The following is a 22,962-nucleotide window of genomic DNA, read 5'->3' as shown; positions in this document are numbered from 1 at the left end:
ACGTTTAACTGCTGACAGATCACACATCTGTGACACACTGCTTCAGCTGCTTGCCTAAATTTTGGATTGAACCAATCAACCTTGAACAGCCTAATCATGGCATCTCTTCCAATGTGTGCCTGACCATGGTAAAACCGAGCCATCTGAGTCAGCAGACAATTCGGCAATACCATCTGACCCTCCTCAGATACCCAGATCTCATCCGGTCTCTGTACACACTTCAGCTTTGCCCATAGCTTTTTCTCTTCCTTGTCTGAATTTTCTTGCAATGTTTTTAATTCTTCTAGAGTATCGATTATTTTCAATGCAAAACTTGTACAACTGGTCTCTTCTTCTGGCATCAGTTCCCACTTGTCTTTAAACGATATACAGTTCAGGGCACAAAACCTTGCAACTTGATCTGCATACCCATTTCCCAAGGAAATGTAATCTTGTGTTTTTTGCACTGCATTTTACCACAGCAATCTCCTCAGGCATTTGAATTGCATACAGTAATTCTTTTATCCTGTCACCATTTCGTACTGGGGTTCCACTTGAGGTCATTAAACCTCTTTGCTACTACAATTGACCAAAAGCATGATCAATTCCAAATCTGTACTGACTATCAGTGTATATTGTCACTCGCAGCCTGGTGGAAACGTAACAAGCTCTAGTAAGAGCCACCAGTTCTGCTACTTGTGCTGAATATACACCAGGAAGCCAATATGCGTCTAGGGTTCCTGTAATAGTACATACAGTATATCCCGCTCTTAAAGGGCCTGTTCCATCTCTAAGACATGAACCATCAACAAAGACAATTTGGTCATTTTCTTCTAATCGAGTATCTCTGATATCAGGTCTAGGCTTTGTACGTAACTCAGTTACTTCAACACAATCATGTTCTAAATCCTCCTCCTTTTCAATTTCAACAGTCTCACTTGGCAATAATGTTGCTGGATTCAACACTGTACATCTTTTCAAAGTTACATTTGGAGCTCCCAATAAGCTCGTCTCATACCTTGCCGTCTGCCCCCTGTCAAATGTTGTGTTTTCATCCTTGTCAGTAAAATCTGAACAGAATGTGGTACCATTACCGTCACTGGGTATCCCATGACCACCCCTTCAGGTTGGGAAAGACTTTGACCAACTGCGGCTACTGCCCGCAGACAACCTGGTAAAGCTGCTGCAACCGGGTCCAAGGTAGCTGAAAAATAAGCTACTGGGCGATAAGCACCTCCATGGACCTGCGTCAAAACAGACAAAGAACAAGCATCACGTTCGTGACAAAACAACGTGAAAGGCTTTGTGTAATCAGGCATTCCTAACACTGGAGCTCTGCACAAACTCTTTCAATTCAGTGAAAGCCCTCATCTGATCCTCATCTAGGCTAGTGGGATCTGTAACTGCTTTGTGTGTCAACTGCTGTAGGGGTTTTGCTATCTCAGCAAAATTCGGAATCCATTGTCTACAGTACCCTACCATTGCCAAAAACATGCGCACATCCTCCTGGGAAGTCAGGGGATTTCTCTGCAAAATCATTGTAATACTTTCTTGGGAAATTCTTCTCAGCCCTTTCTCAATTTGATGACCCAGGTATTTGACAGACTTCTGGCAATACTGCAATTTCACAGGTGAGACCTTGTATCCAAACTCTCCCAAATGATTTAACAGGGCAATTGAGTCGTGCCTACACTCATCCCTTGCTCTGGAGGCAATCAATAAGTCGTCAATGTACTGCACAAGAGTCGATTGGCAGGGTAATTCCAATGACTCCAAATTCTACTTCAGAATCTGATTAAATAAAGATGGTGACTCCATTTACCCTTGTGGAAGCCTGCACCAGCTATAGACTTTGTCTAGGAATTTGAAACTGAAAACAAACTGAATATCCTCATGGAGTGGCACCGAAAAGAAAGCTTATCACAAGTCAACCACGTGAACCACTCTGCCTCAAAAGGAAACTTAAACAGTATCACTGCTGGATTGGGTACAATCGGACAGCACTTAATCACCATGTCATTCACTTTTCGCAAGTCCTGCACAACCCATACCTTCTCTCATGGCTTTTTCAGTCCCATTATTGGTGAATTACATGGGCTGCTCAACACTTCCATTAGAACTCCCTGTTTTAGGAAATCTCCAATTTTCTGTACCACTTTTATCATCACTTCCTGTGCCATGTTGTACTGTGGAAGTTTCGGAAACTCAACATTCGGCTTCAAAGTGATTTTAATAGGTTCCACTCCTTTGATCAATCAAACTTCCTTTCCTGTCAAATCCCACACCTTCTCCTTTAATGTTCCCTGCAGGTCTGCATGCACCTCCTTTATAGTGAACATCGGAAACATTTCAATCAATGGGTATTCTTCATAAGCATTATTAAGTACCATGGCTGACGGCTGTTCCTCCTCATCATCACTACTTGTTTGGACTTCTATCCCAGCCTCTGTACAATTTATGGAACATTTGGTCTTACACAATAAATCTCTGCCTAACAAGGACACAGGACTTGAGTCACACACCACAAATCCATGCAGTCCCAGATAATTTCCAATTTCAACTTGCACTGGTTCTGTGATAGGGTTCATTAACTCCCTATTCTCCACTCCCACGACCTGAACTGTCCCGCCGGAAAGGGGTAAATTCGGTACTTCCACACTCCTCACTGTGGAGCACATGGCTCCAGTGTCGACCAAGAACGAGACCTTATGTCCCATTACTTTTCCCTTCACAAAAGGCCCTCTCTGATCTACCTCTAGGGCCGCAGCAAGAATGCAAGCTCCTTCGTCCGAACTGTCACTCATCCATTCATTGTTTATTTCATCCTCACTGTGAAATGGGAACTGGTGTACTGTATTGTTACTATTGTCTGGTCTCTGACCTCTGACCTGTTGAGTAAGCATAACTTGTTGCTGCTCCATCGGTGCTCGAGGTATGTGCATTTGCTGTCTAGGCACCATAGAAACCTGCTGCTGTACTGGTGTTAAAGAAGTAAATTGTGCTCGAGGCACCTGCAACTGTTGTACCGGCAAGAAATTCTGACCTCGATTTTGAGCATTCGGAACTATGCCCCTCATTCTTACAGTTTGAGCTGCACCAACATCACTTTGCTGAACCATTCCTTCCTGCACCATCAATGGGCACTCCCGCTTACAGTGTCCCACATTTCCGCACAAACAACATGGCAGCATCCTATTCATGCCCTGCATGTCATTCTGAACAACCACAGTGCTTAGATCGGACCACGCATCATATCCATCCCGCTTCCTCTACCCCTCACTTGAGGTTGAAACATGACAGTTCTCTGTTGCGGCGGCATCGGGGGCGCTAAGGCTCCTTGTATTCCTGATTGTGCTGCCTTAATCTGCATCACCATTGCCTTTTCTTTCAACTTCTTTTGTTTCAATTCAATCTCATCACTACAATATTTAGCATACTTCCACACCTCATCAATCGGCTTTGCCTGGCAGCAAATCAAAATATTCTTAATCATCTGCCCTACTTCAGGTCGTAACCCTTCAACAAATCTAGACACGAAATGCAACATGTCTTTGTTTTAACCGCTTCCTTGCCACTGTGCTCCTTGAAAGCCTTTAACAACCTTTCATAATAAGTATGTATTGACTCTTTAGTCTCCTGGACTGTCCTGTCAATCCTCTGCCAATCAATGTTTTTAGGAGAAATCCTAGTCTTCAGGAACTCAATCACCTTATAATAATTTTTCATTAGCTCAGGTGATGGTGCTCCTGTAATCTTGTTCCTTTCAGGTTCACTCATTGGCCAGTCTACTGCCCTCTTCCATTCAACCCATAAGTCGGCTGGCACAACTATCACGAATAAGGTATTCAAGTCTTCCTACAAACACTTAGTTTCACGAACCTCTCAGTCTGCTGATACCATTCAACTGGCTTCTCTCGCAATCTGGGATAATCATTTTTAAAAACAATATGTCCCTTTCGTGCCATGGGACATGAACAAACTGACCCCCTGGAATCTCTCTCATCGGAAGCATTTTAACTGATTCCCCTTTCTCAGCTCCCTCTGCTTCTTCTTGGGAATCTCATTTTCGTTTCTCTTTTTTTCCTTGCCCATCTGCCTTCCCACTTCTCTAATGCTCCCCAAATTTGCGCACTCTGCAGCAAGTCCCTCAAATGTGCTTTCATTCCAGCTGATCTCATGTGTTCAAAATCCTTTGCCTCAAAATCTGATCTGTAGCTTTGTCTCAAATGCTCCGTTGTTTTAAGATCAATGTCATGCTTCTCTGCTACCTCCGATAATTTCTGGTGTATTCTCCCTGCCTCTTTTGTGATCCTTGGACATAAATACCTCAACTCTTCTTCAGTGTAGGATTCTAACCTATTCAGTCCCATTGTTCCCTCGACTAACTCATTTGCCTTGATATTTAGTCCCACTCGGTTCAGCTTTTGATGCACCTTGCGAAGAATTTAAACTATCCAGCCAACTAGTTAACTGCTGAGCTGTTAACCCTTGTAATGAGATATTACTCGCATTCAGGACTGGCAGCTGCTGTGCCACTGTACCCAAGGCTTGCGGTGTCAGGAGTCTCAAGCTTTGATTTGCATTAGAGACATTTGCCGCACTCAGCAATGTTACAAGAGGACAAAAACCCATAGGAGATCTAAGCTCACCAGGACCCTGTCCTGCAGATGATGTTGATTGTATTGAATCTCCCGCTCCCCTTCTCACCAAACTCTGTGACATCTCAGCCTGTTCCCCTGCTTCCGTTTCCTTCTGTGCATATAACCAACAGTAATTGGTAGCAATATTGCATGGTGGAGAAGTGTGGCTCAATGGGTGGAGAAGTGTGGCTCAATGGTTAGAGCGGCAGACCCTGAAGCTGAGATCTGGCTCAAGACCAGGGTTCAAGTCCCGCTTTGGCAGGTCTTGGGCTCAATTCCCCTTGACCAGATAATTCTCGCCTCTGTGCCTAATCTAATTCATGGGTCCCACTCTGCAACTCTGGGCAATAGCTTGCTTAATCTCCACAACGGCCCCAACAGCGCTTGGATGCCTGGCTTCACCCTGGGGGTGCTCAGGAGTGGGTGCCTCACAGGGAAAAGCCAGGAGGGGTTCCATAGCGGTATGAGTACAGCGCCTTGAGACCCTAACGGGTGAGTAGTGCGCTATACAAGTGCTAATTTACATTTTTTTTTATTTTTGCATCTGGGGCTGCCCTAGCACCTGCACCCTGTGTGAGTGGTACTCCCATTGCCTGATTCATAACTGGTGTGAGATCCACCGAAGTCCCTGTCAACGGGGTAAACTTTGTCATACCCTGCGTCTGTGCTGGGGGTAATAACATTGGTGTCGGGTCTGTCTGAACCAACATTGGCTTCGGAAGCACCTGCTCTCTCGGTACTACGATATTTGAAACAGTCTCAAGAACTGGTACATCTGGATAAACTCTCGGTACTGAAGGTGTATGTACCTGCGCCTGAGCTACAGCACTGGTTCCTGCGACAGGTGTACTCTGTACTGCCCCTGGTAACTGTCCTCCTTCTGCTTGTACAGCTCCCTCGGCTCCCTGGGATGTTCCAGGAGTAGCAGGAGGGGCTGTAGCACTGGTTCCCAGACCCCCTGCATAGGTCGTTATAGGTGGAGGTCTGTCTCTCAGCAACTGCATAATGAGATCCTCAACATCCAAGTCATCATCATTCACATAAGACTTCTTCCTTTTCTTTTTTTCCTCACTCTCTTCTTCCTTGGCACTATCCACTTTATATGAGTCATCACCCTCTATGATTGCTGGAAACATCCTAATCTCTTTCATAGTCGCCATCCTCCATCTCTTCTGCTCCCAATCCCATCTAGCTTCTGCTATTGACTTTTCTACCTTCTTCATCCTTCTATTGAACTTCAGCTCTTGCTGCTGTCTGGCCACTAGCTCGCAAACTGCTAATGCCTCAAACTGTGCCGGTCTTGGTAACGGTCTCATGTCATACAATGATAATCGCAACTGGTCCAAAATTCTCAAGTTAAACGTTCCATGCTCCAGAAAACCTAATGTCCCTTGATTCTTAGTCAACTTACTCCATTGCTTTAACCAAAGACACCAAGCTATGCCTTTCTCTGTCATCACAAGATGCGCCGGAGTATCCTCCGGGGGGTTGGCTCCCCCACTGACGCTTTGATGTAAGAATCACCCTTCATTGCACTCTTAAATGCCTTAAAAAACTTCATTTTGCCTGTTTTGTGTACTACTAATTCAATAAATGAAATGACTTTTACTCCCAAGATTCCCTTTACCCATTTGCTAAACCAATTGCCTCTTACGGACGGCTGCCAATCCTGATGCGCTCTTCTCAGTAACCGACCTGTCCCAGCGGCACACACTGACGTCATACTGACACACAGCTCCTGACAAAGTCTTGCGGCTTGTCCTCCTCAACTCGATTTCACTCAACTAATGCAATTTATTGCGAGCGCCTTCACCAAATAATAACTAAGCAAACCTGCTGGTTTACTACAGGAAGGGACACAATCGCTTCAGGGACCTTACGATTTTTTACCAATGGCTCTTTCTGGCTCTTTTAGCTATTCCTCCTTCTCAATCCCCCACATTCGCAAGTAAAATGTGACCTGCAAACTTTACTCTTAACTGATCAATGAGTCTGTCCTGGTACAACTAGGACTCGCCAAATCTCAGTTAAAGCTTCTTCTACTTGTCTGACATTCACTCCGACTTGTTGACCATGCCGATCAACCTACTAAACCAGACTGATTACAACATATAACCAAGTGTCTCCTACACTTGTCAATATACTCCGGAGTCCTAGATCACGCAGGATCCGTACATCACCAACAACCACGTGGACAATCTTTTAGCACAAATCGCCACACACATATGAAGTTCGACGACTTCCCTACTCTCACACTTTGGAGTAAGCACACTCCTACTAGCCCTTAACTGGAGTATGCAGACTCCCTACTTTTACCTCACATACATCACAATTCACCTGCAATTTTCTTAAGCCTGTGCAAGCGCAACCTACTAATCTCATACTATCTTAAAATATGCCGAGAACATACTCAATCTTACCAACGGGATCCAGGATCTAGGAAAGTCATTTCTGTGTTTAAGGGGACATCATCTTTGCTACCATTGCTATTTCAGAAAAACAAAATTCAAATCTCATAAAAAGTTCAAACAACTATACCTAACTTAAACTACGACCATAACCGCTAGACACCACTTAACTAGTTCCCCAAGGAAACCAACCATCAAGCTGCTACCAAAAACTGCTAGCGCACCTAGTCCTTAGTAAGTAAACTTACAAGGGGACGCGTATAGGTTGATGAACCTTTTGGATCGCATGGAGTATCCTCGTCAAGCGGTAACCAATGGATCATCAATAAACATTATAATCAACAATTTAACACCAAGGAAAGCCCTATCTAATAAGAAAATACCATGACTCTCAAAAAGATTAATCGTTTTATTCCCTATTAGTTACAATTCTAATAAAAAACCTTTATTCAACTTTATTGTTAATCAAACTTTATTAGCATCATAAACTACTATTCACCATGAATTAATGATATGTAAAACGAGCATCAACAAAAGTCAGCAAATTCTTAACATTTTTAATAATTCAGCAATGCAAGTCAGTCAGTCAACCATCACCATTAAGTCACCCTTGTCAGCCTACCTAACTCAAATTAGCATCAGCATGTGGGTCTGCATGCGAAAACAATTTAGGCAAAAATCATCAATTCGGAAATATCTATCTAAGAGAGAAAAACATTTTAAAACAGCGCAGTTGGTACCTAGAAGAAAACACACACGTTAGTCAGTCTCATTATTATAGCTACCTATCCAAGATAGATCAGCAACAAGTCAGTCTTCGTCTCCAGTTCATCAGTCATCAGCAAGTATCAGGCTCACAGAGAGTAAGCTCAATTATCAGCACTTCGCACAGCGTCTCCTGACTTCATCAACTTTCGCCTCTCCGCTCTGATTTTCATTCCCTTGTCACGACCTTTTTTTATGGTCTCTCAGTCCGTCCTACAAATTGCTAATTGGTCAACCTCATCAGGGGTTATGATTCTAACCTATAGTTTTTGTTTACCACTTGTTTGCGTCGGTTCAAGTATCAAGTTCCATTAATATGATTGGTCCTTCGGTCAATGAGAACATCATCCAGCTCTACAGGTAACAAAATTGTGGCCCACAGTCTTTTAGTCAGTGCTTCTATTGTTCAAGTCCTGGGAAAGTAAGTTTAGCCTATTCTACACATAATTGTATCAATTTGTTCTCGTCATCTCTTGTCCTCTGGTACAGTTGCAGAAATTTCTAGCAGAGCCCGTCTGAACTCTGTGCAGTTCAAGGTCCTTTTTTCCAGTTCTAGTCCTCAGCAGCTCATCGCGTCTCCGCGTTTAAGCAAGCAAGGCCCAGCGCCGACCAGGCCTCTAGTTCGGCTAAATTAATAATATGAAGCATCATAAAACATAGATTATACATTCAAATATGACATGTTAATACATAATTTTTCATATTTTTCATTATTTGAGCATTGTTAACACACATGGTGAACACTCCCCGTGGGCACATTTTACTCATTACACGTTATTTTCAATTATTAGTTTCTTTTATCAATATTCCTCATTAGTATGTATACGCAAATCATTAGAAATTTCTCATATTAGTATATCTGCTCCAACAGGATCAAAGACAGCATGTGATATGAGGGTCAGCTGGTTTGTGGCGGTTAATGCATTGTGATGTAGTGTTCTTTAACTAGGCAGACTCCAGCTCTTTCATAATTTGGAAATATGAAATGGTAAGAGATCCTAAGTGCGCAGATGAAGAAAGCCAGTTGCATTGGTTTTAATTTTTTAGCACTTCATATCTGTAAGAAACGTGCTGCACTTTGTTGTACTTTTAATCTGCGCATACGTTGCGTGAATAAAACTCACGGACACACGTCCAGTATTATCACTCGGAGGTTACGAGCTAGGCTTCATGCGCGGTTCTTCTCCGATCATTCGCTCCACCTCGCTGGCACCACACCCTTGTCACGTACTGGGCTTAAACCAAAGTGCCCAGGGTGAAGGTTTTTTTTTAGGGCTGAGGGTAGAAACCTCCCCTCCACCCTCTCCGATAATGGTAATGCCGGTTACGTCACTGGGCGCGACATTACAATATCCATTCTGAATGTGTATTAGATGTGTGTGTCATGAGAGCCAAGGGAGAATGTGAGCTTGTCATCCAAGAATTTCTGGCAGGGATGCTGGTCATGATAGCTTTGTCGATAATGCAGCTGGTTTTGAAGATGTTACTAATTGGAACAGGGAAGTTAGTGCATTTACATCAGGATGGGGGTGCTGTTTGAATATTTATCTCAATTTTCGCAGCATACCTGAAAAACACATGTCCAAATTCAAATAATGTATGATCATGTCAAGAAAGTCTTAATGTTACTGTTTCTTGCGAATGATGCCTGGTGTTGTACGGCACTCTTGGAAACACAATACATAAAAAACATAAATAAAAAAAAGTATTACGTGGAAACCTGGAAGATTGACAGTTCTTCTGTTCAATATTCAGCCCCACCCTCTTCAGCACATACATGCTCCCTCTGGTTGGGCCTCAATGACAAGAATCAACCCCTGTCATGGAGTTCTAAAAGTGTAAAACAGAATCCACATCTCATTGATTCTATCCTTCCAACCCTCTCCCCTGTACGGTAGCCAATGTTTCAATATCACTTCACAGGGCACTGTGCATTTGTGGGTTGTCCAAGAAGACACTAATATGGGGGTCAGCAAAAGTTACAGTTAATATTTGGGTTTTCATATCGCTATACCCTATATTAAATCAGGCCTCTATTCTCTTTAACAGATAAAAACAAATGTGGTATAGTAGGTGTTAGAAATGGGTTTTCTGATTGGCTAGGTTACGCACCTAAGCCAGGGAGCACCCACTATCTAATTACAACAAGTAGGTTACACACTACAGATAACCTGTGCTCACACCCTGGTAGCTTGGCAGAGAGCAGTCAGGCTTCTCCCCAGAGGTCATATGTAAAGCGTTTGCACAACACCCTCACACCAGTAACACAATAAATACACCAAAAAAGAGGCTCCACACAAAGTTATATGAAAATAAATCTCAATATTTTTTATATTACAAATGACATAATTCCTGAATGCTGTGCCTGGGATCCATCATGTAGGTACTTCAGAGCAACTTAGAATAAGTCATCAGAGCATGCAATATAGTAGTTAGGTTTGGATAATGCACACAAAGGCATCAGGGTTCACCATAGGCACTTAACCCCGCAACATATTCCTGTGAACACATCAGAGGCGATAAATTCTAGTTGGAAAGAGAGATGGCAAGACTTAAAAGGTAGTGCACCTGCGCTCGTATTGTAGATTTTATGGTGAATTGTTGTCAAACTTCTGAATGCAGCAAAGGGGGTGAAGGGGGTGGACATCCGTGAGGCTTTGCAATACCTCATGTCCCCGCAGCCTGGTCTCCCCCCCCAGACACTATCTAAGGTAAGAATAGGAAGGTGGAGGCACCCACAATGGTCGAGGATTGCAGGGAACCTGCCTCGTCCCCCTCCCTGTGCAGCGGCAGGAACAAAGACAGCCTTTCAGAAGACACTGCTTTCAGTGCTTTAATTGCTGTGCAATGAGCAAGCCTGCTATTTGTATTAGCTTTACAATTATACAGTCACTGCACAGAAGGAACGTGCAGTGTCCCAGGGGCAGACCAAACTCAGAAGCACTCAGATGACTCGATAGGGCAGCCCATGGAGAAGCGTGGGTGGTTTTATGGATCCAATTAGGGGCACCCTTCCCCGGTGCTAGGTAAAGACTCTAGCAGGCATCGGGGGCAAGGTCTGTCTATAAAAAACCCCAACCTCTCTGAGCTGTTCATCCATGCCGCGACTCATGGGGGGTACTGATCACCACACAAGGACACCAGGCAGGATGGGCTCCCGGTTGCCGTAGTGACCGCTGCTGCAGAGGGGATTAGCCCGCCTTGCTGGTGCAGCAGGAGCACACGATGTGCAGCATGCCCAGGAATCTGAAGAAGGGCGACCGTCAGTGCACCAGCACAGGCTTCTCCACCCAGGTCCCTCTATCCTAGAAACAGCACCCACACCTCAGTGTTTCTCCCAAGCACACAGCAAATTAGCTAACACGCTATGCCCACAAAAATCAGCGCATGATAGTTTGAAGGTCATGATGGTTTCAGGACTGAGTGTCCACACAGCATTGGCACCAATTCAGAGTCTTAGGTGGTCCTGAGACTTAACGACACAAGGGGGAGAGCAGACCAACCAGCCCTTGAAGAGTACTGAGGGCACAAAACAGGGCACGGGCAGGCAGGCCAGCACATCAGGGTCCTTGTAGCAAAAGTGGCAGTCCTTCCTATAGCCCAGAAGCAGGTCATCAAAGCCAAACCAAGTGAGTTCAATGGCGGATCATACTGGCAGCACGGCTGTGTCTTGGTAGGACAGAGTCAGGGAGAAGCTGGCAGCAGAGCAACCAATAGAAAAGCAATCCAGTGAGTCCTTTATGCCACCCAGTCAGTAGCAGGTACCAGGGCAACAACAGAAGAGCAGTCCACATGAGTCCTTTGTGAAGTCCAGCAGTCCTTCTGACAGAGGTCCAGTCCCAGTTCCAAAAGTACTCTAAAAATCATGGGGTCTGAGCCCCTGCACTTGTACTGAAAAATGTCTTTGAAGAAAGGGGTGACTTCGAAGAAACCTTTTCAGGTGAAACACAACCCCCTTTCAACCTAGCCCTGTCTCCATACATCAGTAGGGGGTAATCTGTCTATTGTGCTAAAGCAGGACATAGCCTATTGACATGTAAGGTGTGAACAACCCTCCCTCTCCCAGCCCAGGAAGACTATCAATATGCAGATGCTTCTTCTGTCACACCTAGCCCCTCCTGTGTCATGGCTGTCTGGAAAGTATGCACCAGGTGACCCTGCCACTCTGCTCTAGAAGTGGATTGGAGTAAGGCTGCAAAGCACTTGAGTTTTAAGAACAAAGAAATGCCCACTTTTTAAAAGTGGCATTTCTAAAATAGTAATGTAAAATCCACCTACACCAGTAAGCAGGATTTCTCACTACCATTACAAACATACCAAAGATGGCCACACTACTCCTCACAGATCAGAAATTACCACTTAGACATCTATAAGGGAATTCCCAAATGCTAACCTATGAGGGAAGCAGCCCTTAAAGTAGTAAAAAACGAAACAGGCTGTCTGTCACTACTATGATATGTAACACATAAAATATATGTTCTACCTTTTACATACACTGCACCCTGCCCACAGGGCTATCTAGGGCCTGCCATAGGGGTAACTTAGATGTAGTAAAAGGGAGTTTAGGCCTTGGCAAGTAGTTTGACTTGCAAAGTCAATGTGGCAATAAACTGTGCACGCAGGCACTGCAGTGGCAGGCCTGAGACAAGTTTGGTAGGCTACTTCTGTGGGTGGCGCAATCAGCGCTGCAGGCCCACTAAAGTAGCCTTTAATTTGCAGGCCTTGGGCCTTGGGCATATCGTATACCACTTTACAAGGCACTTACAGGTAAATTAAATATGTCAAACAGGTGTAAGCAAATTATACCAAGTTTTACAGGAGGGAGCACATGCACTTTAGCACTGAGTAACAGTGGTGAAGTGCCCAGAGTTCTAAAGCCAACAAAAAGAGGGTCAGAAAAACAGGGGATAGCCCTGCAGAAACTGCAATTTCCAACTGTAGGAAAGCTATGGGGCTTGAAACAAGCAGTCCTCTGTTGCATTCTTCATTCTCCTATTTGACCTAATTGTTTGTTATCGGGGAAATCATGTTCTCACTGGGCTTGTGTTCCTCATCTGCCCATACTGCATAGGCTGACATGACAAAATCTGAATGTAAAGGTTTAGGGTGGGCACAGGCTGCTTTATTCTAACTTTTTGCATTCCTCATTTTTATCACCTCTTAAGGTATCAGTCTGCTAGTGGTCTATGTGATCACCTCTGGTGCTACAAGTCCACCCTCCCTGTTTCCATGTGTGAGGATTTGAGTGTACTATATGATATCGCTCGGAAGCTGTAACATGCAGTTCACTCGCAAATACAGTCTTGGGTCCTGTCAGGTACGTTTGTTTACTTAACCTTATGCTCAACCCTGGGTAGCAGTGGCTGCGAGCAGTAAGCTTAACACAGGAACAATGTGTAAAACTGTTAAGAGCACCAGACCACAGAACAAGAAAGTCACACGACACCAAAGAAACAAGACATCAGTTTAAAAAAATAGATTAGATTTTTATAAATATTTAAAGACCTTATGCATAAAAATCCACCAGAGGGTTTTGAAGATACAGATTTATAAAGGAATAAATATTATTAGCATCAACCACAAACAACCATTGGTCAACAGAAACCTTGGAAAGTTTGTAAAATTTAGTTCGGAAACTCCGTCCCAAGTTGGGCGATCAAGTCTGGCAGCACAGAGGTCTAGGGGGCCGGAGAAGACACTTTGGACAGGTACCTGGCCATCAGAGATTTTTAGAGCAAGATCCAAACTTTACAGGATGACCACCATAGACGACAAGGGAGTGGTGCTGATGTTGAGGGATGCAGGCTCACAGATGCTCGAGGATTCTCCAGATGCTGTGCGGCCCATGGGGGTGAAGTCCTGTTGAGTTCTCGGCCCACAGGTAAATGGGGGCAACTTTGTCCACGGATCTCAGGGTCCAACAAAGTCCTCTTTGTAGGGCTCCAAAGGCTGCTGATGCAGACATTGCACTTTTGCAACACAGAGGTCATGGTGCAAATCTTTCGTAGAGCCTTGTATCCCACTTGGGCAACGACAACCAATCAAAACTCACGGGTCTAGCAGACTTGGGTGCACCTTTTGGCCATCTCCGAATCGACCTTGGGTAGCGGTAAAACATCTGTGGGGGCTCCTAGAAATGGGACTTGGGCTCTTTCAGCTTTAGTGTCCTAAGTGCCATTCTGGGAGGTCAGCCAACTGACCTTTGGAGTCTCTGCTTCTGACTGGGGTCAGGAATCAGCTTTTCCCCGAGCCAGGCATACAGAATAGGGTCCAAACTCCGCTATCCCAGAGTGCAGCAGGTGCAGTCTCTCTGGCATTGCAGTCTCTCTTTGTGTGCTTCCAAAGTGTGCAAAGTAGTCTTCTTCTCTTCCTCTTTCCAGGTGCAGGAAGTACTGAAGGGGAACGTGCCAGGGATGCATTATTTATCCCAGGAAAGTGCCCTGAGGGTCCAAGCAGGTCACTAGCCAATGGGCTACTGGGTCCCCTCCTACCTAGTGTTGAAGTTCCTGTGATGGGTGGCATCTGGCTATCACAGCCCCTACACGATGGCATGGACCTTCCTCATTCATGAGGAGCAAAGTAGCCCACCCTAGAAGTGTGGCTACTTGAGAGCAACACACCCACAGTAAAACTGGTTTGGAGTGAGTTTACCCTTTCTGGCCCTGTCTCTAGGCTGTCTGCAGGAATAAATAGCATCCTGCTCAGGATTGTTGGGCTAGGCGGTCCATCAAAGGCAGCTTCCCCTTTGAAGTACGTGTCTGGGCTAACGCCGAGTGTCCATCCTGGCAGAGGAGGTGAATCCTCGCTCTTGCAATACTTCCTTTGTTCCTGGGCCTCATTCACACATCTCCCTAGGGGGTCCGAAAGCTGTCTTTGCGTGTATGCCTTTGTGAGGCTGCTGGATGAGCAGAGCACAGCTCCCTGCATAGGACTTCCTTAGGGGAAACATATATAATGTTAATGTTTAGGGTGGCTTTGCAATTGGTTTCAATGGCAAAGTCGAACTGGCAGTGAAAAAAACGATCCTTCTGGTCTGCAGTGGGCGGTGAGGGGCTATTTTGTACCTTGTCACACAAAGGGTGTGTAGCAGAGTCGCTATGACTCCGCGTCAGACTGTTCCCCCGGGGCCTACCAAACAGTCCCCCGGGGGCACCTTCCTACACCCAGAGGTCCTGTCTGCTGACGTGGATCCGGGTGTCGGATTTGAAACGCCGGAAGACGATTAGCCGGCAGGAACGCCAGCAGAGGAAGAGGAGCTGGCGCCCACACAAAGAGGAAAAAAGGACCAGACGGAGACGCCAGACAAGGAGAGCAACGCCGAACTCGTGAGGACGCCGAGAAGAGAAGAACCACCAGAGGATAGCTCTTCCCGCAGCAGTGCCAGCCACGTTCCTGGAGGGACGTGGCTGTCTCAGGTATGTTCCTGCACTCTAAAGCCCACAAGGTAATATTGGAGGAAGGTCTCTTTTAGCCCCTTTCCATCGGTTTAGTTTTTTAAAATTTTCTTTCCTATTTCCTTTCTGTCTTTAATTATAGAAGGGGAAACGGAGTTGGTGATATCTAGTGACACATTTAATCCCTAACAGTGGGGTAACTCTCTACCGTCATCCTAACAATATTCAGAGACGGGATAGAGAGAGAGAGACACACACAAGTGCCACCCCAAGCACACTTACTCGAGCTTTAAAGATTATATAATTTGTATTTATTTGAAGAAGCCCTCTTTCTTCCTCGCCAAGAATAGAAGGGAAGAATTGTTACTGATTTGCTTTTGCATGAAGAAACCACCACTGGGGTTTTGCATCTTGGGTTGTTTCTTTCATTCCTTTTCTGTGGTGACAATCCCTCACTCCCACCCCAAAATAAAAAGGTCTGAAAACGAGGCCATTACCTATTTTTCTTTTCCCTTTTCCTTCCTTCCATCGGGTGGAAAGCCTCCAAGAACATACCCCTCAAATCTGGATGACACCTAAAAATACCAAAGAAGAAAAATTAAGAAGAGAGACAAGAAGAGTAAAGAAGAATGGGAAAAAAGGAAAAACAAATGATTAAAACAAAGACCCCACAAGGAAATAAAAATGAATAAAAAGTTCTCATATCCAACTCCCGTTGTCTGAAAGAGTCATATACTTACCTTAAATGAACCTACTACAGGGTGGCACAAACAGTGCTGCATCTCTGAGTAGACATTCTTGTGCATGCCTTGCGTACCATATACTAGAGAACTATATGCAAGTCAGGCCTTGCCAATTAGGTGTATCAAATTCGACATGTAAGTTATATGGGGTTAAAACACTGGCCCTGTGGTCTGGTTGGCAGGCCTCAGTCCACTCTCAGATTCCAAAAACCATCAGCTAGTAGTCCAAATGGGGGAAAAGGGTGTGAGAAACCTGCAAAAGCCTGTTTCCTTACACCATGAAAACAAAATCTGCATCTCACTTCTCCACAGCAAGTGTTCGCAGTGTCAGTGCGGAGATATCCAACTGGGCTGGGCTGCTTTTGGCTTTCTGGCTGGCTTGTTTGTTTGACATCCCCTATTGTTAGCCCCCTTGTCTGCACAAGTCCCTACAGGCGCAAAAAGAAGAAAACTTGGTGTCCTACAACAGGTCACTGCAGGAAACCGAAAAAAAACATTCAAAATATGGGACAATCCTGCACCTTACAAACTTATTCTGCTGCACCTCACAGCGCTGAAACATGGCTTTGGGGTCCACGGTAAGGCCCCCTATCAGGCCTTTGCAGCACTGTATCATGGCCTTGAATGTGTGAATGCGTTGCAGTATAAAAGACAACACCAATAAAAGTGCCTCAAGAATAAATGATATATTATTGGTGGAAAGGTGATGTTTTTGTCCTCCTAATGCCATTGCTTTAGCTTTGAGAAAGATAGAGACCCAAAGCTCTAGAGGGTTATGTTGGGTGGCCCCGTTTGTGGTTTAAGTTCCAGACACATACACCCATAGTTTGCTTCTCATTTTTCCACAAGATTGTTCCCCAGTTACACACACCTCTGATGTGCCTCCGATCCCTTCAAGAGGTTGTCTCTTTAATTAAGCATACACTCTGCATGTATTTACACAGTATGCAATTACAAAAGTACATGGAACTCTGCATGCCAACGCACGCCACACAGCTTTCAAACAGTGAAATAAACCGCAATCACTGTAAAGCGGTCTCTCATCCAGCAACTTAATGCAATAAACCAGAACACGCAAGCATCACTGCTCAAAAAAGCAAAATATGGAATCTCCGATGCATACACAAAACACTGGAAAATACCTGCATCACTAAGCCTCCATACCCACTACTGATTAAACCTGTATGAATGAATAATACTTCCCCACATAACTCCAAACACTTCCCTGCACTGTAACCAAACCTCCAAGCCCCTGTCCTACCATAAACTGTAATTGTAAATGGCAAATATGAAATGGTAAGTGCTGAATATTGAAACTTAAGATGGCAGGGGCATTATTAAACAACGACATTTTTAACACTAAAATGAATGAAAAAACATGAGCTTCTAGTCGCCTCTTTTCATCCTCCAAAAATGCACAAAAGGTACCCAGGAGAAAGTGAATAAAAGTCTTCCTGTTGCACCATGATACACGCTCTTGATGACAAGCCAGCACAAACAGGGTTTCCCAACATCTTCTGTATCAGAAAAATGAAAAAGTTCACTTTATCTTGTGACATGTTCACAAAGCCACTCAAAATAAGCATCAGATGGTGTACAATGAGCAACCCAAAAATAAAACATTATTTGATTGAACATTGCACATTTTCTTAACATTGTAGCACAAGCCTTTCAAGCAGGAAATTTAGCCTTGGAGCCCCCCTGAATATGTGCTAAAGAAATGTTTGATCCTGAAAACGTCAGCAAGCTGTGTTTCTGTTTTTACTTCAATATTTCCACAGACGTCAGGGTCACCAAGAAGAATGCAGTATGCACTCTTCTGAATAGGAAGTATGCAGTGTCTAGCTTAGGTACTGCACTCCTTATTTTTAAAACAGAACTTGAGCTAACCAGGTCTTGGTGCAGAAATAACACATGTTTATTGTTACCCCCAACTCAATAGTACTCATTTTTATCAAACTCAGAAGAGTGAAAAGCAGAGTGGACCCATCAGAATTTGAACCTGTGAACATAAATTTAAACGCAACAGTCAAACATAGATCCCTGAAGTGGATCCACTGAGCGAAAAACCTCAGAGGGTACTGTCCAGTAACCACAGAGTGCCCCAGTGTGGAGGGTGGGTGAGAATAAGATATAGGAATATGATTTTAATTCATTTGGCAATGGTAGTTTACGTTATAGTCACGACCAACAAGGAACAATTTAGGAAAGTCTTCTACAAGGCTTTTCGGGGCTCTGGGAATATCAGTTTCTTTCTAGATGATGTGGTGACAATGTCTCTTCTTTCCACTCTTTCAGGTTGAAGATCAGGAAGCTCAGTGGGTTGTTCCCTCAAAGAAAGACAAAGAAATAACCAAGGTAAGTATTGTGAAAGAATTAAAATATAGACTTATAGATTTGAACCATTGTTCAAACATTAGCAAAAGATTATCCACTTTGAATTGTGCTTTAGAATAGTTTTCAAAGACCTGCACACATTTCTGTTAAAAAGGCCACTTAAGATAAGATGCAAAGCTTTAGTCTTGCTGAATGAATTATAAAATGCTGGTGCAAGAGCATAGGAACACAAGGCCGTTTTATCTCAACCCGGTGTATGCTTTGTAACCCTGAATTCTGAGAAAACCCAAGAAAATAATTGGCTAATTTGAAATGAACATGCTGCTAGAGCACTCATTTGTGAGAGTAGTATTTTTTTAGTTAAGATAAAAGTGACATGTGTTCGAAAATTATAGGTTTTTACCCCATGTAACCAGAATGTGACCTTTATGGAGGCTAGGTTGTTACATATGCAATGCAGTTTTCCCCAAACAGGGGTCTTGAAACTGAGATAAGAGACAAGTAGAGCCCCCCTTGAAATGTCACTGTCATAATTTACTTTACTGATAAGTTTGTTTTCCTTTAAAATATAATTATTTTTCTGTCAATTATGGGTCTTTCAGTTGCTTGTAGATAATGAAATAGTGCTTGTGATGCAAACCAATGCTTTGTTTAATCACCATGACTAAGTATTGACTGTCATTTCTCTTCCAGACAAATTTGGCTTTGACAGAATTATGAAGAAATAAATGACACAACCCCTAAACGAGTCTCTGGCAGCTTGTATCTTTCTTTCTTTTTACTGAGACAGTTTCGCGTAACCTGGATGTGAGGGTATAATTAAGGAAATTTGTCACTCACTTCAAAGCCGCTTATTTGAATTCTCTAAAGAAAAGATAAAATCAACCTAATTAGCTGGTGTAAGTAGCCCAGGCCGAAAAAGATATAGGAGGAAAAGTTAGACCGTGTAACTTTTCCTCCCATACCTTTTTTGGCCTGGGCTAATCGCTTAATGCCACAACTTCTTCTTCTTCTTCTGTCCTTCTGTTATATAGTTTAGTAGTCAGGATATAGCTTATATACTTCAAACTGCTCCACTACATTCACTGTACTGGCACACTGTTCCCTTGCCTATGGAGACCTAATTGTGGTAAACATAGATATATGGCATGTGACGGATCAGCAACCCATTCTTTTTGCTCAAATCATAGGGTCTTTATATTAAACCATATTTCAACAGTTTTAAAATCTACATATTAAATAACCACTCAAAACAATAAATACACAATTGTCTTAAGAAATGCCTTCTTAACCGTTTTCGGTACTCACCTGGTTAGCCAAAGCAGGTGTATGGCTTGGTCACTAAGATTGAGGGGGTGTGAACTTCAGATTTCCCAACATTGACGCTGGCAAATAATGTTAAAAAACATTAAATGACTAGTAGGGCTCATGAGAGGGGCTAAAGGGGCAGTGGTAGAAGAATGGGGGTTTAGTAGGGGTAAGTAAGAGAAAACACATTATTTTGTAAAATACCCAACCTTATTGAAGACTTTCAAAACAGAGATGGAAAGAAAGTGTGCGTGTGTTTTTCTATGTGTGTTTTGTAATTGTATTGTATTGTAATAGTATTTATATAGCGCTTACTACCCCTGACGAGACGAAGCGCTTTTCGGCGAGTAGCGCGCTACTCCGGAACCCAACAAGAATTAGTGATGGATTAGTATAGGGAAATATGAGTACAGTTTTAGTATTATTATGCGTTAATTTGAGCCGCAGATACGAGAGTTTGTTGGTTAGATTGACTGGAGTAATGGAAGGGTGGAAGAGAAAATAATCCATAAGTGTTAATTGGGAGTATATGGTAATAGGATTTAGGCTTGGGATGAGTAAAGGAGGATGGAGGAGGGAAGAGTCTGTGGAATAGGTTAGGGAGATCATAGTAGAAGGGTGAGATAAATGAGGGTGAATTAGTAGGGTTGTTTGGGAGATCATGGTAGTAGAGTGAGGTTTGGTGAGTTAGATGTGGAAGCGGAGGGAAGAGCTTAGGCAGAGTTACTTAGGAGATGAAAGTAGTAGAATGGATTTGGGATGAGTCAGAGTGGGAATGGAGGATAGATTGATAGAGACATGACACCTTACCATACCCGACTGTAAGCACCTGTAACCAAATATTTAGCAGAAAATATATTAGGGGGTGTAACACCACAAACGCCGCCCCTCCCCAAAGCTACGCCCCTGAATAGTCCTCCTAGGCTGTGACAAGCAATTGTGCGTCCACTACTTCTCTGTCCATGTGTCGCTATCTGCAGCCTCCTCTTCTTCTGCAATGGCATTTGTGTTCTCGTCGGCGTCAGTTTCGGGTACAGGGTAAGTTCCTTCTGCTCATTGGCAGGCTTCCTTTCCTCGGCCACAGACCAGCTGCGGGCGAAAGTTAATCTCCCGTGTCACATCAAGTGAAGTTTCTCTCCTTCTTTCTCTGCCCTTGTTTGAAATCACAGTCTGCTTCTATTGTTGTCATTTGCCCCGCTGTCTATTTTCTCCGTTTTCTTTTCTGTGTTCGTCCCTTCTTTGTTTCTGGACTCCTCTGACCCTGTCCTCTTACTTTCTCTATGTCCCTATGGACAGAATATGCAGACTTTGATGGAGCCTGCAGGGGCATTCAGGAAAGTGTTTCCTTATATTTTAATGGCGCACCTTTTCTTACCCAGCAACCCCCAAGAAATGCCCTGGAAACACAACATGCAAAAGCTCTGTTTTTGGTAAGGTGCATACTATGTGTCTCTATGGAGCCATCATTTACTCATTTGCTTATTGTTCATGTAAAAACTGCTTATAATAAACAAATTCCATTCTTCTTACGAGTTAGCATTCGCTGGACAGAAAGCAGGTCAGCAGTAATATTTTTAAGGCCAGTTCAAATGTGCGTTGTTACAGCTGTTAACTTTGGTACAGATCTTTCAGATTCCCCTAAATACATCGAACATGGTATTCAGAAACAGCGCCGGATCTGTCCCAGGAGCTGGGACTTCTGGGTAAGGCTGACCAGACAGGGTTGGCACCGCAGGCAGTAAGCGCCTGATCCGAGGGTGCCCCAGGCACCAGATCCTTCATGGTGTCCTCCAGTAGTTTCGGGTTCTGACATGGATGCTTGATCAGAGGCAGGGGGTCTCACAGGCTTACTTTTAGGAAAGTGATGTTGTTCAGAGTAGTGGAGTCTTTTATTCTTGTGTCTCTTTTTTGACAACTACTATGATGGCTGTAGCTGTGGGGTCTTTGATATCCAAAGTGACCTCCAGTGTGAAACCACCATACCAAAATATGCAGCATCAGACCCAAATTACTAAGCACTCACACAGAACAACTTATGTAAAAATGTGCACTCAAGCACATCTTGGTAGCTACTCAACCCACTAAATTACTCTGCACCAGAGTTCTCCACTTCCTCACCTTTCTGCTTTTGCCCACCAATTCCTTTTCTGCCCATGGCAAACATTTGACTGAAATGACCCAATTGTTCACAGTGGATCAATTAAAAAAAGGTGATCCGCCTGCTTGTGCATGAGAACTCAACCTATTTATTCCTTTCATCCCCACTATAAACAATTTTTACCATCCCTGCCTCTTGCCATTGTTCGTCTGTGTCACAAGACTTTGATTTCTGACTCCTGAAGATCGCTGTAAACATGTTGCACAAATGCACCAACTCCTGGTCCCAGTATTACACAGGTTCACAGCCACATTTGAAACAAGTAGCTTACATACAACCTTGGCTGATGGCCATATTATGAGTGCTCTTAAGACCCTGGCAACCTCATCTTTGCAACACAATACGGAGCAAGTACCCCACTGCAACACCGGATTTGCTCACCATACCACAATGCACATAAGTCTCTGCGCTTGTACAAGGCAGGGATGTCCTATATCCTACCCCTGTATCTTGACAGCGCCACAACGCTCAACCTAGTGAATGCAGGAAAATGTCCCTTTACGAAAGAAATTTGCACCCAACACCATATCACTGCAGGGGTAAAACACAAACAATAGCTCACCACAGGGAGGAATCAGAGCACACAGCCAGGAGGAGCAAGAATCACTCAAAAAGACCGATGAGATTCGATAGGCACAACTGGGAACTTGCTGCCATTATAATAATCAAAGACAAATGTAGTTGAGATGATAAACTAAATGCAGTTTAGAGCATCACACCAGCTGCAACAGCATTCCCAGCTGCTACGATCAAGAATCCCCATACTTCCATCATGCTATACCAATGTTCCACTTCTGCAGCTTTGAATGAACACACACACACAGGCACCATTTTAAAGACTTGACAATAGTGCTGCTTGCAACACTTCTGAAGCATCTCATGGTTTCTGAAAATGCCATATAACAGCAATAATCCTGCAATGAAAGACTTCAGTGATCTAGCACTGCAGAAGACTTCTAAATACATATATAATGTATGAACGTATCTGTCCACTGGGGTTGTCACCCCAAACATGCTATACTGTACACTTTTGAGATCTGAAACAGACATTAAGCTCACGTGACTCAGGTAATCTCTCAGACTCGAACAAAGATTCATACAGACCTGAACACAAACATGTTTCTGGTCAGGAGTTTTCTCAGATCTGGACAGATCAGATCAAATCAAATTCGAACTGTTCTGGCCAAACCCGGATGGTAGCAATCACATAGCAGGCACCTGACAATTACA

General features: G+C 43.8%; 1 long non-coding RNA gene across 1 annotated transcript in view; it reads left to right on the top strand.

Annotated features, from left to right (window-relative positions):
• Positions 1-14,871: 14,871 nt before the first annotated feature.
• Positions 14,872-22,962, top strand: part of LOC138295539 (uncharacterized) — a 42,178-nt gene continuing 34,087 nt past the window's right edge. The window contains exons 1-2 of the long non-coding RNA XR_011203618.1: positions 14,872-15,207; positions 18,228-18,287. This is a non-coding gene — a long non-coding RNA (uncharacterized lncRNA). The remainder of the gene's footprint in view (positions 15,208-18,227; positions 18,288-22,962) is intronic.

This window comes from Pleurodeles waltl, chromosome 5 (assembly GCF_031143425.1).
Source record: "Pleurodeles waltl isolate 20211129_DDA chromosome 5, aPleWal1.hap1.20221129, whole genome shotgun sequence".
In the NCBI taxonomy this organism is placed as follows: domain Eukaryota; kingdom Metazoa; phylum Chordata; class Amphibia; order Caudata; family Salamandridae; genus Pleurodeles; species Pleurodeles waltl.
Note: the sequence above shows the minus strand (reverse complement) of the source record. Positions and strands in the feature narration are given on the sequence as shown.